Raw genomic sequence first — 17,712 nt, 5'->3', positions numbered from 1 at the left:
GCTAGGGATGCAGAAAAAAAATCGCTAAAATCGGATCAGGTATTATATTTTATGTTATAATTGGGTGCAAGGCTTAAATGTTTGAAATAATATTCCTTTTTTTTAATTATACTATATGTTATGAGATATTTTAAGAATATTTTTCAAAATTCAGTTAGCTAAACAGCCTAATTAAGAAACTAATTGTAGCTCCTTTCATAAGGCTAGACCATTCTGGAGCAAAAATAGTGTTTTCCCAAAGTTGATGAGGCAATTTTATAGAAACTTTAAGCACTTTTATTAAATGAATTGACTAGTGATTGAATTAAAAAAAATTTTGTGGAGCATATTATTTATACAAGCTTCTTATTCTATGAGGCATTTATTTATTTATTTTATTTACTTATTTTTTATCCGAACTTATTTTATACCATTTTTAATAAATAAAAAAAATTAATAAAAAAACATCTCAATTTTCTGCTAGTTAACAGTATGTCTGTGTGTATTATGCAATTATCTAATGAAAATTAAGCGAACTTGTTGTCTGGAAAAAATACTACGCAACCACTTGATGTAAAAATGCCACTTTTGAAAAGTATGGCCTAGCTGATCACTGTACAGCATCAACCTCTTTAATTTGAAATTTTTTTGGCTTTTTTTTTGGTTTAATAAAAAGCCAAGCATACATAAATAGTATTTTAGTTAATAAAGCATAACTATTTTGAAAAAAAAAATTTCATACAATTTATACACATTTAAAATACACCAATCACAAAAGAGCCTTGGTAGCCCAGTGGTTAGAGAATTAGACTTCGGTTCGGGACAGCCGGGGTTACATCTTTGACTCCGCTAAGACCCACCGAGTGCGTGCGATAAGCGTGCTCGTAAAATCTGTGAACTTGAAAACCCTGTGGTCGGCCGTTGAGATCATAGGTACAGGAATCTGGAGAAAATGTCATTACCCTTCAGATGTCATTACCCTAAATGAAAGAAGTGGTATCATGAAGGAGTAGTGCTGCCATCTATTCGTGGGACCCTGAACTAAGACGCACTTTCACCCACGTGGTGCTCTCTTGTAAAACAAGAGGCATATATATCTTCCTGACTTAATTCGCAAAAGATCAGTGGCTGGCGATCTTAGCTTGTCCAAGCGTCCTTAGAAACAACAACAACATCAATCACAAAGGTTGCATCATAAATATTTCTTAATTGCTGGAGTTTAATTTCAAATTCACAAAACATAACAGTCTCTCGTGAAAAATCCAAACGAATCTGTATAAGTTAAGACAGAGATGTAAACAAATGAGAAAGAAATTCTGCTCGACGTTTGAACTAATCCAAGCATCAATAAAAATTGTAACTGTGTGGGAATGAAGAGCTTCTTTTCTACGTTCCTCACTTCTTTCATATATAGGCGCCTCTATAGGATGATCTGTACTTGTTTCATTGTCAGCTGCTTCGATGTAAATTAAATACAAACTGCATGTGATTGCTATGACTCATATGATGATGGCAAAACGCTTCTGCAAAAGAAACATTTGGTGAGATTATATTTAATTTTGCATTTACTGAGCATATAAGGAACATATTATGTTTTAACAACAAAATAAAATTGAAGTTGAAAATGCTATGAATAGTGAAATATCAAAAATAGAGCCATATAAGGAATATAGCATATTTTAACAACAAAATAAAATTGAAGTTGAAAATGCTATAAATAGTGAAATATCAAAAATAGAACCGTTTCATTAATACACTGAAGAGCCAAAAAAAACTGGTACAGGCATGAGTACGCAAATAAAGGGGTATGGAGCCAATCAAAGTACACCGCTGCGATCGGCAACGCGTATATAAGACAACGAGTGTCTAGCACAGTTCTTAGATTAGATACTGCTGCTACAATGCCAGGTTATACAGAGTTAAGTGAGTTTGAATGTGGTGTTATAGTCGGCGCACGGGAGATGGGACATAGCATCTCCAAGATAGCAATGAAATTTGGATTTTCACGTACGACCATTTCACGAGAATATAGTGAGTATCGGAAATCCACCAAAATCCCCAGACATGAACATTATTGAACATATTTGGGATGCCTTGTAACGTGATGTTCAGAAGATATCCCCACCCCCTCTTACTCCCACTGGTTTATGGACAGCCGTGCAGGATTCATGGTGTCAATTATCTCCAGCACTACTTCACACATTGATCGAATCCATGCCACATCGTGTTGCAGCACTTCTGCATGCTCGCGGGGGCCCTACACGATATTAGGCAGGTATACCAGTTTTTTTTTTGGCTCTTCAGTGTATTTACTCTAATTTTAGTCAAAAACGAAGTGATCCGTGTGATGCTTAACCCATTTTGGGCCAAGTACAGAAATTTTACAAAATGTGGTTTTATTTTCATTGAAATATGCGTAAATTACATTCATTAATTTACAAAAAGAGTTTCGTGCATAAAAAGCAAGACTTTTTGCAAGAAATAAGAAGGTGCCTATATCCACCATTACCATTGACGAAATCAATAGGCAAGCCACTTCGTTGAACACGTTTCTTTTAAGAAATGTTGCTTTATTTTTATTTGCAGAATTTCAATTTTTAATCCATCATAAAAACATATGTTTAATCTCAAATGGAATAATAATATGTTTTCATAAATGTCAAATTTGTCTACAACAGTCCCAAGTTAAGAAACTAGAGTAGTTTTAAAATTTCGCAACAGAAAGCGTGTACTCCAGTTGAATTAGTAACATCTCATAAGGGTCTTCAATGCCATTGACAATAGCAAAAAAATAAAATTAGGGGAAAATATACGTCACATTGTTAATGAAAAATATTTATTGGCAAGACAAAATATTTATATTATATGTTTAAGCACCTTTGGTCGAAAGTGGGTTAACAGAAAAGTAATGTCGTTTGTGTACAAATGTAACGTTCCAAAAATATTTTTGAATGCTGAATTATTTGTTTATTGCAAAGTTCGGCTTAAAAGCTCTGCAGTTGAAGAACAAATCGCACAAGTTAGAAAAGAGCACCACAAAGATACAAACTAGGTTATATTTAGAACTCTCGTATACAGTCATTTTTAATTCATTGCTTATATTAATAAACTATTGCGCTGCCCAGTCTGTGTAGTGGCTTAAATTTAAGCTATATTACATTGCAAGTGAAGAAAAGACCATTGCGGTAAAGGATTTAAGTAATCATCCGCGACTGCATATAGTTCCGTTTTATTTCGTTGCCAAATTATAGAAATATGCTTTCAAAACAATATAAAAGTTTTTAAAAGTTAACCACGTCATATAGAAATTTAATTCGTGCTATCTCTTACGATGTCTATCATAGAATTATTAAAGAAAAGTTATAGTTTCGTAGTTTTTCTGGAATCGTAGACATGGCGACATATTTCGATAATAAGGAGAACATTGGTTTTTTAAAACGTTACAATCATATGACGTTGAAAGAGCATTGAATTTGATTGGACCACTGAAAATGGCATTTCTTTTGGCTGACATGCCCTTAACAAATCACATGCGAGGTAAAGAATTTTTACTTTTGTTTTGCTGTAGAAGAAAAAATCGTCTGCAAAAAAAGTTTTGTGCGTAAAGAATAGCAATTTTTTTTTATTTCGAATGCACTTTCTGATTCATTTTTTAAAAAATAATACCAATAAAATTTAAATTAAATAGGATACAAATCTCTAATTTTGCATGAAAAAGAACAATAATTTTTTTTTAATAAGTTTTGATTTCACATTTCACACTAAATAAAACAAGCAAAAGGAGCCTGTACAACGTCGATTTAAGAATTAGCGATGTTGATATACGTTCGCGCTGGAAGCTTGGCATCCATTTGGCGTGCACTTAGATGCAAACAGGCTCCTCTTAGAGGAATAATGGTTTTTTCCTAACTTGTAACAGGATATATAGTTCTATACCTGATGATAACACGAGGTACAATTGCTCCCTGATGCTGCAAGAAAAAAAATTTGTCTGCAGATATTTCAATGATTTTCTATAAATAAACAAACAGGCAGATAATTAAAAATAAAAAATAATAAAAATGAAATACATTTTTTAATATTTATGTTTTTGAAGAAGATTTAGAGGAAGAGAATAATTTTCTTTTCGTCAGACCAAATCGAAAAATGTGGAAATCATCAACTTTTGTTGCAAACATCTGTCACTTTTGAAACACTTTCACGCTTTACGAAATAATGCGCCTAAGGTTTTTCGCTTATGGTCTGAGAAGAATAAAACTATTTTCTCTTTTCAAGTTCTTTCAAAAAAATATTTTTTTAAACTTTATTTATACTAACATCTGTATGAGAATATATGAGATAAACACTTTTGGCAAACGTAAAGACACGTTAAAAAGTTTCGTGAATTTTTATACCTTTTTATCAGCAAAGCTGTTCTATTATATTAGTTTGTACACATCTAATGACATTCCAATAACTGTTGCGTGTATACTTTGATTTTTATTATTTGATGCATTTTCTAGTCTACTGAAAGCTAGAAAATATTTTCTTCCAGCAAGTGCGAGTGAAGTGGCCAGATAGTTGACACTTTATTTGCTTTGTAATTCAACAAATAACTTGGAAGACACATTCAATAGTAATACTCATTTATAATAAGTAGGTCCTAAAGTGGATTTATCGTAAAGACATGGTTCCCAATAGAACACCGAAGTCAAGTATCACTGGCAGCGGTCAGAGAGCCGTTGGTTGACCACTTTGATCAGTGTGCGAAGTGACCAAGGATACGTGGAATTGGTTCGCCTCTGCCCTACCGTAAAGTGCTTGACTTCCCGCGCAGGATGTAGAGCTACCAAAACGGGATAGCCACCCCCTCCGCAGAAGACCAAACTCGTGATGGTATGTTTTCGGATCGTCTTTAGGAATGTTTCTTAGACCATCGCCAGTAGACTATTGTGCAGATCTACTTCGACGTATATTACTGTTACCGATAATAAGTGTTTAATATTCATGATCTTTACACAATAAAGTAAATAAACTCTAATTAATAAATTCTGGATAATTTATTTTGTACTTATTTTTGAAGTCAATTGTATGGTTTATGTTTCCTAATGGCTATTCTTAAATGCTTCTTAAGTTATAACTCCCAAATTCAAAAGTAAAATGTTCAAAATTTAGGATAGATATTGCCATGGAGGATCATTTAACGTTATCTGGTGTCAACTTGCGACCCTGATTCACGAAAGCGAGTGATATTATCCAAGCCAAACTGCCACAGATACTCGTTCATAAGGTGGGCCACATTCATGCGAAAGAAAACAAGCACAGAGAGGAAGATAGACATCCATGTTGCGAGCGGGATTCGAACCCGCGTTCATCGGCCTCGCTGTTAGAATTTTTACCGCTCGACCACCTGGCCGGCTAGGACTAAAAGTTTATAAGTTATGAATATTTTATGCGCAAAAATTAAGTTTTTTTCTTCTAATTTATGCTTTTTGTATTGACTTAAACATTTTTACGCATCGGAAATTAATATCTAGACCTATGAAGTATTGTTTCTTGTGTATTTTTTGTGCTATATGTAAAATAAAAACAAAATCAAGTCAATAGAGCTAAGAGTTTTTTTAAAAAAATCCTGTTTATATCTATGAAGATCGTAGTTTTTAATTTATATATCCGTCTTTGCATAAATACTCTTACAGCTTTCAAATTATAAGTTATATTGATTGGTTTAGATTTTATTTTACTAGATTTCACATAAAATAAATATACGAGAAACAGTGCTTCGCTGGTCTATAAAGCATTGTCAGACGTGTAAATATGTATAAACAAAAAATTGTACTGTTGATACATAAAACCTTCAATATTTATTTAAACTATATTAATCCCATCTACTTTGATTTTATCTCATTCGTTTCAGTGTAAACAATTACACCTGAAACCATATCTCACTTGTCTATATATGAACGGATTATTTGGATCCGACTCCAGATTGTACAAAATATGCAATTACAGTCAATTCGCTATAACTCGAAGTACGATAACTCGAATATTACTATAACTCGATTTTTTTTATGAGGTCCCGACCCTTTTATCTTCAATTTCGTTTTAATTATTCTCGACTACTCGAATTTTACTCCCTTTAACTCGATTTTTTTGGATCTTTTAAAGCAAGAAAAAAAAAACCTGGGAGCTGATATCTTGCTCCTTCCTTTGCAACACACACACAATGTCTTTCGCACTCTTCATGGAGAAGCTAAAGCTGTCCCTCTTGAAGTAAGTGAACAATGGTTAAATGAAACGTTACCAAATTTACTTCAAGGATACAGTTAAAATGATGTTTTCAATATTGATGAAATGGGTTTATTTTTCAAATGTCTTCCAAATAAGTCTATGATGTTTAAGGATGAAAACTGCTCAGGGGGTATAATGAGCAAGGAACGTTTTACTGTTCTAGTTGGAGGAAATGCGTCTGGGACAGAGAAATTGCCCTTACTTGTTATCGGAAAATACCGAAATCCCCGATATTTCAAGAATGAAAAAACATATCCTTTGGATTACAAGTCTAACAAAAAGTTTTGGATGACATCAGTTTTATTTGAAGACTATGTAAGAAATTTGGATCGGAAATTCTTCGCTAAAGAAAGAAAAGTGATACTCTTTATGGATAAATGCACAGAGCATAGTGATCTACCTAATTTGAGAGCAGTAAACTTGTAGTTTCTACCGCCAAACACAACAGCAAAGTTGCAGCCGATGGACCAGGGTATCATAAAGTGCTTCAAACAGTCTTATCGTAAATGGCTTGTCAGAAAAATGATCTTTATTGTAAGCATTCAGAAGATTTGTAATTAATAAGCATTAATTAAATAATCCGACAATATTTTGAAAGTCCAAAACCGAAACTAACGGTAAGTCGAACTTCCGATAGGTCGAAGTTTTTCGTCAGACCTATCAAATTCGAGTTACCGCGAATTCACTGTATATCCTTATAAACTCCAATTAATTTTGTGAAAAATCCTCTTGCGACGGAGAAAGAAAATCGGATACCATTTAATGATTATTTCAAGAAAAAAAACGGTAAGGTGAGTCTTGAGAATGGGTGCCTATTTTTGAGAGCGGATGTTGATTTTTATTACCATTTTCATAAGTTTGAAGCAAATGAATAGCTTAAATCATTGAGTGTATGGATACCATACTTAAAATTACCTCACAAATATATATATATATATATATATATATATATATATATATATATATATATATATATATATATATACGGGACGGGAATTCGGGGTTTGTCCCATTGGCGACAGAAATGCCAGAACTGCTACTCTCTTCTCGTTACCCAGTGGGCACCTGTGGCGAGGCCACGTCACACAACCACAAACCCGATTATAGGGCGGGTCACATTCACACAAAGAGGAAAGGACATAGAACACAGAGAGAAAAAGATACATCCATGTCCTGAGCAGGATTCGAACCCGCGACCAATGGCTCCGCAGTCAGACATGCTAACCACTCGGCCACCTGGTCGGCTCTCACAAAAAATATATAAATCAATTATCAGGCCACTTTTATCCGTTTTTCTCTAGGCTGAAAAGGTAAAAATTACAAGGAAATTATTTGTTCTCTAATTACAATAAACACAATCATAATTGTTATTAAAGTTTACATTGTCACCCCTCCCGTTTTCTTTTAACTTTAGAATGGCATTTCAAAAATATTACAAGAATAAATAGAACTTACATTTCGAAGTCACATTATAATGGATTTATGATTATTTCATAAAGCAAAAATTCCAACGGGATCAAATCGTCTCTCAACGAAATTAAAAAGAAGTGTCAGTGGTATGTACACAAGTAACGTCAAAAATATCTGCAATAGATCTTGCATAGTTCGTCCCACTGCAAGCCATGCTGATTCTCTTTTGAGGCGAATTAAACCTGTTTCACTGTTGGCAGCTTCCGCGTGCAGAGAAAGCAAAGTACAAAATATTACCAAGGCTAAAATGATGGTAATAAAACGCATCTGGAAAAAAAGAATTAAGAAAGTATGTTTAGATTTTAAGTCTTTCAGTGTTGCATATAGCAGTTATACAGAATACGATCAAATGGCAAATATGTAAATTTTTAATAGTTTCTGAAATTTGAATAATAAGAGGAAAAATTTAAGAGATAATCAAATGGGGAAATATTTTATTTGCTGTTTTTTCAAACAATACAAAATGAGAACAGTCATATGAAAAGCAATCAAATGGCAAGTATGTTAACTTTTTGGTAGTTTTCAAATTTTGAATAACAAAAAGAATTCGTTTAATGGTTTCTGAAATTTGAATAATAAAAGGAAAAATTTAAGAGATAATCAAGTGGGAAATGTATTATTTGCTGGTTTTTTAAACATTAGAAAATGAGAACAGTCATATGAAAAACAATCAAATGGCAAGTATGTTAACTTTTTGGTAGTTTTCGAATTTTGAATAACAAAAAGAATTCGTTTACTGGTTTCTGAAATTTGAATAATAAAAGGAAAAATTTAAGAGATAATCAAGTGGGAAATGTATTATTTGCTGGTTTTTTAAACATTAGAAAATGAGAACAGTCATATGAAAAACAATCAAATGGCAAATATACAACTTTTCGGTAGTTTTCAAATTCTGAATAACAAAAAGAACCATTTAAGAGGTAATCAAATGTCAAGTACGTGGTAATTTAAAAATAGTTATTTAGAAAATTAATATTGTTTATTTGTTTAATGGTTATTTAAATATTGTAAAATAAGAACAGTCATACAATTCTTGGTCATAGATGGCGCCACTGGAAAACAAGAGCATTCGCACCCCCTCCGCCTAAGCAGGTATTCGTCAACAACAACAACAGTCATATGAAAAAAGATCAAATGTTAACTATGATCGCTTTGTGAATTATAGAACTAACGATTATGTTAAATTTTTGTAGTTTTCTAACTTGGAATAACGAGAGTCATTTAAGAGATAATCAAATGTCAAATCATTATTTAGGGATTGCTTAAATGTTGCAAAATGAGATCAGTCGTATGAAAAAAGATAAAAGAGCAAATATGTTAACTCTTTAGTAGTTTTTAAATTTTGAAGACCGAAAATAGCCATTTAAGAAATAATTATCAAGAAGTAATCTAATGTCAAATACATTATTTAAGGGTTATTTTAATATTCCATAATGAGAACAGTCGTATGAAAAACGACCAAATGACAAATATGTTAACTTTTTAGTAGTTTTCAAATTTTTGAATAACAAAAAGAAGCATTTAAGAGATAATCAAATGTCAAATACATTATTTAATGATTATTTAAATATTGCTAAATAAGAACAGTTATATGAAAAACGATCAAATGGCAAGTGTGTTAGCTTTTTTAATTTGTTTTCGAATTTTGAATTAAAAACGAGCTATTTTAGCCATAATCAAATGGAAAATATATAATTTAAATATTATTTAAGCAATGCATAATGAAGACAGACATGCAAAAATGATAAAATGGCACATATTTTTTTAAAGTGTTCCCTAAATTGATTAACAACAGAAGTCACATAAATCTCTGATTTTTCAATAGTTGTCGTATGCTAAAGAATAAGACCGTCCTACTAGAAGATAATCAAATGACAAATACACTCTTTTATAACAGTTTTTAAACATTTTGCGGTAAGAAAAATCTCATGAAGTATGATCTAATGACAAATATGTTTTTTTTTTCTTTTTTGGAAATTGTATAAGAGAGAAAGTTGACTCACCGTAAATACGTTTTCAAAACTTCCATGCTATGAAAACAAATACCTTCTTGAAATTTTTCTACGTTTTTGGGGAATTAATATCAATTAATCCATATTAATTTCAGTTAATCCATCAAATTTTTATGAATGACAGTTACACTTGAATAAATGATCCATCGTTGGTCAAAGAGTTACAATAATAATTGTGGAGCTTTAAGTAGAACAACTTTTAAGTGGATGAAGGATTCGTTTTTCGCTCAAAGTTTTGCTGTTAGAAAACGGAAAGAAACTTTAAAAATAAAAAAAAATTATTGATACACTTGATAATGAGAAAAACTTCATTTGAATTACACATTACAAAGATTAAAAAAATAACAATAACCTGATGAGACTTGTGCCAATGCAGTTACCGGAACTAATATTTTTTTGACTGAAATGCTTAAACGTTTGTAATAAACAACACAGTAACTAATTTTTATTTTAACGTTACTAAAAGTACAGACAGAAATGGATATAAATAACAGGGTAAGAAAAACAAACAAAAAAATATTTCACCTTTGTTGGGCGTAATTAATTCACACACTTTTTTTTTTCAAAGTTTAAGCAATGCATAATGAAGACAGATTTATTGCCTTTTAATTTGTTAAAGGATTTACAGCAAAGAAAACAACTGTATTCAATAGTCTTATTTCTTTTTAAATTTTTAATTTATTCTTTAGAAAGTAAACTGAGGTAAAGATAAATTGCTGTAAATACAAATTTCATTATGATTATGCCTAACTTGGTCATTTTATTAGTTATGCTTGTAATATATTAAGATAATTTTTACGTCTTAAGAAAGATATGTAAGAATTTCTTTTTCTAACTTGCATTCTGAATGGATAAATATGCCTAAAAAATTGTATTTTCAAGCATTCTGAATGGATAAATATGCCTAAAAAATTTTATTTTCAAGCATTCTGAATGGATAAATATGCCTAAAAAATTTTATTTTCAAGCATTCTGAATGGATAAATATGCCTAAAAAATTGTATTTTCAAGCATTCTGAATGGATAAATATGCCTAAAAAATTGTATTTTCAAGCATTCTGAATGGATAACTATGCCTGAAAAATTGTATTTTCAAGCATTCTGAATGAATAAATATGCCTAAAAAATTGTATTTTCAAGCATTCTGAATGGATAACTATGCCTGAAAAATTGTATTTTCAAGCATTCTGAATGGATAAATATGCCTAAAAAATTGTATTTTCAATGCATCGAATTTTTTTTGACATGATATCTGTACTTGCAACCCATTTTAGGACTTATCAATCATTTTTTTGTGATTCTAAACCAATTAATTTCCAATAATCAATATTGATATTATTTTTATATGATTTTGCTGTCTAAACGCGACATCATTTTTTATGCACTTTTGTAATATAACTACATACATTTTACTCACTGAACAATTTAATTAATCAATATACTCATTAATCAATAACAAAATTAAGCAAAAGATATCTGAAGTTGCAAAAAATTGTTTTATACGATATTGAAATTAATAGAAGAGGAAAAATTTTGCTTTACACTTACCCTTGCTTTTTAAGTAAGAGAGTAAATTAGATAATTCTTTTACATTCATTGAATTCTCTCCTAAATGCGTCTTCATTCTTTAGAAGTTTTAATATCTACTCAATCTCTATTTGTCAATTTTAAACGTGCAAAGATTTTTAGAAGATAATATTTTGAATGATAAAAGATGATGACTTTCTATAAGAGTTTGAATTTGCTCTGTCACGTCAGTAGTACGCACATTTTTAAAAACAATACTATTCATCATTTATGAATTATTTACGCATTTTTACGAATAATTTAAACTGATTCAGCAAAATTTTAAAATATAGCTGTTAACTTTATACTTAGGTATCTATTTGGGTCGCATTCAGCACTAGCTACACTATCAATTAACGCAAAGTTTTCTTCTTCTGTATTGTATTTTTTAGATGAAAATTATCGTTACTACGAGGACTACACATGTAACACCTACTTTTCATTTTTTAGATGAAAATTATCGCTACAACGGCATTACACATATAGCACCTAGTTTCCCTTTTTTTGGATGAAAATTATAGCTACTACGGTACTACACATGTAACACTTAGTTTTAAGTTTTTTAGATGAAAATTATCGGTACTACAGATATAACACCTATTTTTAATTTCTTTAGATGAAAATGACCGCTACTACGGCACTACACAGATAACGCATAGTTTTCATTTGCTTAGATGAAAATTATCGCTACTACGGTAAGCCATCACATAACGCTAAGTTGTTTTTTTTTCTTTCTCTGAGATGAGGATATTATTGTTACTACGCAACGCCATCAATTAACGCAAAGGGTTTTTGAAGTGATACTTCTTATGCGACTTCCAACAAGGTTGCGTTAAACATTTAACGCTACATTTTTATTGGCCGGGAAATCACGTGGTAGGATCCAGTTTTCCCTCATTCATTTCCATATTGTTTTGGTTCTCACTAGCATAAAAATAATAAAAGTCATTAAAAGTATTCGCGATCGCAACGAACTATAGGGGGCGTTGTTGTATGAGACTAATACCTGCGATTTCTATATAAACAGTCATTCAGTTACTCTAGAGATGTCGTTAATGTAGCACGTAGCATTGGAACGTTCCTTCTTTATTGTGGCTAATTAAATTTAAAAAAAAAAATGCTTGATATTCTTTCTTATGCAAACGAAAACAAAATGGTATCTCTTTTTGTTAGAGAAGGAATATCCAAAACACATCGGAAAAATATTTGTACATTAACAGAAAAAAATATGTATATTCTTATAAGAGTTAAAACCTAATGCCCGAGAAATAGTACTACTAAATTTAATGATATAACATGAAAGGCCCATTTAAACTTTACATTCTATAGTTTTAAGAATCATATTAGTTCAAAAATTAAAATGAACAAAAAGTATACATAAGCCTCATAATTTTATGAAATTTAATTTTGTAAACAACGTTTTTTGACAACAATTTTTATCAAAAAATTTCAAGTTTCAATAAAAATCATTATTTAGAAACTAAGAAACGTAAAATAAAGAATGCTGACGAAACGAAAACAAAAAAACAATTCTTTTTTGTCGCCATTTTTAGTGCTACGAAAATTCGTCTTTGGGATTTGCCAAAAACACAACAAGATGCAATTTTAATTTTTCAGGAGGGAAATATTTTACCGAAAAAACGAAAATGTACCAATTCCCACAACATGAAACTTTATCTTGGTAAACGTACGTTTTGGAAATGTTATTTCATTTGGAATCTTATTTATCAGAGTTCATATGGCGATATGATTGTTTTGAGTCTAGGCTAAACTCTATATCGGCTCACTTTCCACCGAAATCCGATTGACTATTTTGATTTTAAATAAAGTGTTTTATTTTATGAATTGTCGCAAAAATTTTAAGTGTAGATTGGCGGCACTTAAAAACCGCCAAATCTGTAGCGGCGGTGGCGTTAATACGTAAGTATCGAATTTTTATTCCATACTTTTCTGAATCATATTACTTCAAACATTGGAATATACAAGAAGTATACATAAGCACATAATGTTATACCATTTGATTTTTCAAAAAAAGTATTTCGAGAACAATTTTTATCAAAAAATTATAAACTAAAAAACGGAAAATAAAGAATTCTTAGGATAAAAAAACGATTTTAAGAATTCTTTACATTGAAATAAAAGCTTTCATATTGTTTCTTTTTTTATTATTCTTATAGTTCTTAATCAGACGTAAAAAACCATTCTGTAGAGAACCATCATCAAATGAAAAAAAAATATTTACAAGCAAATTTTTTATTGTAAAAATCATTGCACTTACCTTATTTATAATTCCCGGAGAATTCCAAAATGATAAGTTCCTTGTTTGAAAACTTTATTCTCAAATAATAGATACATAGTTTATACCTTCATTACTTTTAGATAACATACTACACAGCAAAATTTCATAATTTATATGAATTTGAATATGTAGCTAAAAACAGAATAGCTGAATTCTAGTTGAACTTATTCTTTCAAAACTAAAAAATACTTACCAAGAAAACGATTAAAATTAATTAAGAATCAGTTCAAATGGCACTATTTCAAGTAACTTGAATAATTTTTTATAGTTGCTTTCCGAATTATATGGATACAGAAATATATACTATTCTATAACGAAGAAGAATATGCTATAACTATTACAATTCTGTATGTTCTGAATTCATATTTATTCACTGGAATGACGAAAGCAATGTTGACTTCACTTTAATTCGTAATGAATTGAAGACAGAAGAAATGCATTTTACCTTAATACACACATCTGTAACAGTATCCGAAATCGGAAGTCATCAGTTGCAAGTTTGTTGATAATAGAAATTAAAAATTATTGAGGAATTTTTCTTCAAATGTTTGGCGTGTTCTGTTCCTGAAAGATTTACTAATATTCTGGAGATTTTTTTCAAGTTCTTCGGCCTTTTCCTTAGGGAAATTTTGTTTCTTATTTGCTGCTAAAAAATGGCGTCTGATTCTGTCAACGATTTTGATGGAACTAAATGAAAACGTGATAAATTAATGTCTGATATTTACAGGCTCCCGCTAGACGGCGTACTCGATAGTTGCGATTGCGAATTGCTTTTCTATAAATATTTTAGCTTGATTTGATACACATATAATTTAATAGGGTAGTATTTTTTATTTTCAAACTTAGTGGATAACAATTGTAAAAAATGAGTGAAAACAATCCCACGGACAATGCGACGGATTTAAGGTTATGTCAAGGTACGTCTCTTGTGAATATCAATTGATTGTTAGGTTTTCTCTTTTCTAAGTGCCATTTATATTTCACCAAATGTAGCCATGAGGGACATTAGATTATTTATTGCAAAATCTTTATCACTATCCACTGCAGGTTCACAAGCTCTGACAGACGTTACTGGTGAAGAAATTGATTATTGTGAGCGGCCTGTGATCCTTGCAGGAGATTTTAATGTGAATTTATCGTTACCTGCAGCTGAAACATTATTAACCTTCTTTAATGACAAATTTAGATTGGAAATGATAAATGGTAGGAATGATCCAACAACCAAAGGGGGAACTACCATTGATGCAGTTTTTGCAAGAAATATTGAAAAAATAGAACTCAAACATTTCGTATCTTACTTTAGTTATCATAATCCCATTGTAAATGTTATAGATTTGGATATTTCTCCACTCGAAAATGATAATTAAAAAATGCGATCAATTGCGAATTGTAAGCAATGTTAATAAAGTTTGTCTTAAAGAAACAATATGATTTCTCTAAAAATCAATTTCTACCCCTTCCCATTTTCATTTCCGCATTACGAAGTTTCACTTCTTCCGCGCGGAGGGACTCCACGCACTATTTTTTATATGAAAACTATTATAGTCTGTATTATCAACAACAAAACACTTGAACCGAAAAAAATACTTTTTTCAATGATTATTGTAAAATTTAGGTTGCGAAATGTAAAGTAGCTTCAGAATACTTTTTTTTGTTTTTATAAAATAGTTCGAAGAAAGAAATATAATTAGAAACAGTACACCGTTAAAACCTTATACTTAACCATAAAAAACACTTAAATTGTTTGTTATCTTAATGCTGTTCCAATTTGAATCATATGGTATAAGCGCTGCATGCGCTATCATGCGCGAATCGCATCGCATTCACGCACGATAGCAAATACGAACCCCATGCAGTAAGTGAAAAAGGATCCTCAATATTAACTGAATAATTTGATCCTGTGATATAACATTATAGTCACGATGACTATTTATTAATCACTTATAGTATTAATTATTTAATCACTTTAAAGACACTTTTAAACAGTTAAAAAGTCACTTTTGCTTCTGTTTCGTCTTATTAATGTTATGGGGATTTCACAAGGTAATGTAACCACTGGTGGACATTGATATTTTTTTTCTTATTGATGACCTATCGATATGACGCATGCACTGAAAAAAATTCCTGAAAAATTACTGTGAAAAATATCGGCACTTAAGTTGTCAGTACCTTTTACTGTAAAATTTTATCCCGTAAATTTTTCAGTAATATATTTACTGAATTACAGTGATTAAGTAAATATTTGCTGTTAACTATGCTGTATATCAAATTTCTTTCGTACCATAAAACTTTACAGTAAAAATTGATTTTACGGTAAAAAGTACCTGACTGCCGGTACGTTTTACCGTGAATTTTTAAGAAGGTAGGTGCGACGTAACTTTATAAATGTGTCACTGTAAATGTCGCGCTTCGGTTGTGGTGTTAGCCAGGTAGCTTTCTTTTGAAGGGATTTATTGTCGAAGAAAACTACATTATTTCAGGGATGACACCTTACTGCGCTTCGTAAAAAAATATTTTCTGATGGTAACCGGAATTTAAGTTATTTTTAGTTTATTTAGACTTTTTAGTTATTTAGTCCGTTTAATTATTTTAGTTTATTCAGTCCATTTCGTTATTTTAGTTCATTTAGTTTATTTAATTATTTTAGTTTATTCAGTCCATTTCGTTATTTTAGTTCATTTAGTTTATTTAATTATTTTAGTTTATTTAGTTATTTTTAGACATTTTAAGTGATTTTTCTGCCACTACGTATCGAAAATACAAAGTATCATATGATATGCAAATTTATTAGAGTTATCTCGTAGCTGCAACTCAGAAGAGTGGATGTAATTATCCTTATTGTGCAAGTTTAACTATTTAATTCGCTACTAATTTACTGTAACTTTTACAGAAGCAAAGCAGTTGGCATTCCTGTTATTGCATTTGAAACTTCCAAAAAAAATTTCTTTTTCACTTTTTATATAATATGATAATATGTACAATATATTCGGATATTTGTGAACATATTCTTTAAAGATACATAACTGTTTAAAGATTACACAGGGGAACACTTTTTTTTCCATTGCTTGAAATATTTAACAGATCTTAGATACTTTCTTATCGCTGATTTCAAATCTGTAGTCGGTTTCTCTCTTCAAGCTACAATCTTTTTAAACGACATTTTTAGTCCATCTTTTGTCGAAATATGTCAGTTTAAAAATGTATGTAGGACAGGAGGCGGCATAAAAATTGCTACAAATTTCTCGTTGAGTCTACACATCCTCAGATTTAAAATCGCATAGGAACCTATGCATAGAATTCCAGATTATGAACTTTTTCTTCATATGCTTCTGAACAGATTATCATAGGCATGAATCCCTAGCGGCGTATGACGACATGTTCTTACATGAGGTCTTATACAATTTTAATTCTGATGATGTACCGTAACTTCCCTAGAAGTTTGCCGCAACCTTCACGTTATCCCCTGTTACATATAACGTTTTTAAGCTTGTATATTTTGACAAAAAATATAGATACTAAAAATGACATCTAAAAATAAAACTGCAGCTTTTGGAGCAAAACTAATTTATTTCTGAATTTCAATCCTCACCCCCGAATCAGGCAAGGTCAAGTATTTTTAAAAGTAGGGGAGAGTCGGACCCACTTAAGGAGTATTGCTTATATTTCTGTATAGTATTGAGTAATAATCAATATTTTTGTATGTTTCTAATGTTTTATCATCTAATTAAATAATTCAAAAAGAATAAACCGAAAAAAAGAATAATTTAACTTAAAAACATAGAAATTTAAAAAAACGTTTTTTTTTTTCAGCATATTTTCAAAATGTGTCGGGTAGCCCCGGCCAGTTACAAAAATTATGTTTTTTGACTATTTTTTCAGGTGTAAATGAAAATATCAAAACCAGTTTTATTGGTAATAGTATTAAAATGATTTTTAATCGAAACATTCAACCAATTTTTCTTAATTTCAGGACTACTGTATTCAACATATTTTCAAAGCTATTGTTTACCATGTTACCAACTGCATAAGTACTTGAAACTTTGAAAATAATCTTTTTTTAATATAACAATTAATGTCTGATGACCCATTGACTTGAAAAAATATTTTATACATGTG

General features: G+C 30.6%; 1 long non-coding RNA gene across 1 annotated transcript; it reads right to left on the bottom strand.

The window, feature by feature from the left end:
• Positions 1-565: 565 nt before the first annotated feature.
• Positions 566-11,411, bottom strand: LOC107450439 (uncharacterized). Its single transcript, XR_015429974.1, has 3 exons — positions 11,280-11,411; positions 7,705-7,986; positions 566-1,502 (listed from the first exon to the last, which is right to left on the bottom strand). It is a non-coding gene; the product is annotated as an uncharacterized LOC107450439 (long non-coding RNA).
• Between the last annotated feature and the right edge of the window lie 6,301 nt (positions 11,412-17,712).

Source organism: Parasteatoda tepidariorum, chromosome 10, assembly GCF_982258835.1.
Source record: "Parasteatoda tepidariorum strain Cologne lab strain chromosome 10, Ptep-v5.0, whole genome shotgun sequence".
In the NCBI taxonomy this organism is placed as follows: Eukaryota; Metazoa; Arthropoda; class Arachnida; order Araneae; family Theridiidae; genus Parasteatoda; species Parasteatoda tepidariorum.
The sequence above is the reverse complement of the archived record's forward strand: the minus strand, read 5'-3'. Positions and strand labels throughout refer to the sequence as shown.